This window comes from Mustela lutreola, chromosome 3, assembly GCF_030435805.1.
Source record: "Mustela lutreola isolate mMusLut2 chromosome 3, mMusLut2.pri, whole genome shotgun sequence".
NCBI classification, from domain to species: domain Eukaryota; kingdom Metazoa; phylum Chordata; class Mammalia; order Carnivora; family Mustelidae; genus Mustela; species Mustela lutreola.
The window spans coordinates 62,505,741-62,508,638 of NC_081292.1; the positions used below are offsets into that span (position 1 = coordinate 62,505,741).

Here is a 2,898-nt window from a genome sequence, read left to right on the forward strand (position 1 = left end):
CAAAAGCTTTTGCACAGCAAAGGAAACAGCCAACAAAACCAAAAGACAACTGACAGAATGGGAGAAGATATTTGCAAACGACATATCAGATAAAGGACTAGTGTCCAGAATCTATAAAGAACTTAGCAAACTCAACACCCAAAGAACAAATAATCCAATCAAGAAATGGGCAGAGGACATGAACAGACATTTCTGCAAAGAAGACATCCAGATGGCGAACAGACACATGAAAAAGTGCTCCATATCACTCGGCATCAGGGAAATACAAATCAAAACCACAATGAGATATCACCTCACACCAGTCAGAATGGCTAAAATCAACAAGTCAGGAAATGACAGATGCTGGCGAGGATGCGGAGAAAGGGGAACCCTCCTCCACTGTTGGTGGGAATGCAAGCTGGTGCAGCCACTCTGGAAAACAGCATGGAGGTTCCTCAAAATGTTGAAAATAGAACTGCCCTATGACCCAGCAATTGCACTATTGGGTATTTACCCTAAAGATACAAATGTAGTGATCCAAAGGGGCACATGCACCCGAATGTTTATAGCAGCAATGTCCACAATAGCCAAACTATGGAAAGAACCTAGATGCCCATCAACAGATGAATGGATCAAGAAGATGTGGTATATATACACAATGGAATACTATGCAGCCATCAAAAGAAATGAAATCTTGCCATTTGCAACAACATGGATGGAACTAGAGCGTATCATGCTTAGCGAAATAAGTCAAGCAGAGAAAGACAACTATCATATGATCTCCCTGATATGAGGAAGTGGTGATACAACATGGAGGCTTAAGTGGGTAGAAGAAGAATAAATGAAACAAGATGGGATTGGGAGGGAGACAAACCATAAGTGACTCTTAATCTCACAAAACAAACTGAGGGTTGCCGGGGGGAGGGGGTTTGGGAGAAGGGGGTGGGATTATGGACATTGGGGAGGGTATGTGATTTGGTGAGTGCTGTGAAGTGTGTAAACCTGGTGATTCACAGACCTGTACCCCTGGGGATAAAAATATATGTTTATAAAAAATAAAAAATTAAAAAAAAAAAAAATAAAAAAAATAAACAAAATCTTAAAAAAAAAAAAAAGAAAAAGAAAGAAAGAGAGAGAGAGAGACAGAGAGAGAGAAAAGGAGAAAAAAAGAAAAGAAAAGCAAGGAGAAACCCTATTTATCAAAAAGCTAAGCATTACCACAAAGAATATAGGCAGATCTAGAGAACTGAGATTCAAAAGGTCAGGATGGCAAGAAAAGTTGGAAATTCCTATGTACCTGCAGAACCCATATTGGTGCTTGTCATCAGGATCAGAGGTAGCAGTGGTGTGAGCCCAAAGGTTCCAGAGGTGTTGCAGCTTCTTCAATGGCACCTTTGTTAAGCTCAACAAAGCTTCAGTTAACATGCTCAGAACTGTGGAACCATATATAGCATGGGGGGACCCACCCCTGAAGTGGTAAATGAATTGATCTAAGAGTGTGGTGAAGGCAAAATCAACAAGTGAGTTGCCCTGACAGGTGATACAGTGATTGCTCAATATCTTGGTAAGTATGGCATCATCTGCATGGAGGATCTGATTCAGCAGATCCGTACGGCTGGAAAATATTTCGAAGAAGCAAACAACTTTTTATTGACCTTCAAGCTATCTTCTCCTCAAAAGGGAATGAAGGAAAAAGACCACCCATTTTACAGAAGGTAGACATGCTGGTAACAGGGAAGACCAGATCAATAGGCATATTAGAAGGATGAACTAAAATATCTACCATGATTATTTTTATAATCCGGTCATTTAATAAATGACTACTTTCATACTGAAAAAAATGGTGAAAATAATAATTATTATATATGCAATAATAATAAAATTTATATTCATCATATATCAATTCTGCATTATTGGTTGGAATGCTGCATAGTCCAGAACTCAGAATAGCTGCAGTATTATCACACACTACACACACACACAGAGCACACATTGTAAAAAGCACAAGATAATTTTTAAAAAGTCAAACAAATAGGAAATAAAACTGGAAAAGGGAAATAATATCCTATGACTGATCATTCTTTATGATAATGAGAACTAGCAGTCACTTCCTAAAATCAACTCCATTGAAAAACAAAATGGAAAACATCACAATGAATTTGAGACAAATTCTGCTGACAAAGTTGTCCCTGTAAGACAATCCAATGCAAGACATAGTTTCAGACTCACGAAATCAAAGTTTCCTAGTGAAGTTGTTACTCATGGCTTTTCTTAAATCGCAGTTCTCATTCCTGAAAGTTCCAAGCAGTCTTCTGGAATTTGTGTTGCTTAAAGGATTTCTTTGTTTTAGGGAGTTTTTATAGTAAGGTTGTCCAGATTACTTCAAAGCAGAAATTTTTATTGATATAAACTAGGGACCATTTTTCATGCTAGAGAGATTAAACTAAAACCCAAATCTACGTGAGAATCAAAAAAAGGGTACTTACCCACCCGCTTGCTAAGAATAAATATTCTGATAAACAATAGTAAACTTTCTGAGGCTCCTACTTCCAAGCCCTAGTATACTCCCCAGTAATTCTAAAAGTTCAGGTAGTATGAATGCTTTCAGATAATTTAGCTTTATTTCAGAGTATGGAATTCATACCACTCTAAGAGTATTGCTTTTATATTGTGTTGTAACTATTCCTGTGTTATATATTTTGAGGTGTTTTTGTGCCTCCTATGCTCTATTTAAGTCCTCCTGAGTTTTTCTTCCTATATGTTAATGGTTTATTGATATACTAGGAATCTAGCTTAGTTTCTACTACCCCCAATAAGCATTTTATAGTTAATATTAAATAATGGGTTTTTTTTAATCCTGAGGGTCTCACATTATAACAAGGGCTAGTTTAAATAGAGAGTTTTAATCTTTCAGACTTC

General features: G+C 37.1%; 1 pseudogene; it reads left to right on the plus strand.

The window, feature by feature from the left end:
- Positions 1-1,245: 1,245 nt before the first annotated feature.
- LOC131827836 (60S ribosomal protein L7-like) lies at positions 1,246-1,753 on the plus strand (annotated as a pseudogene).
- The last annotated feature ends 1,145 nt before the right edge of the window (positions 1,754-2,898 follow it).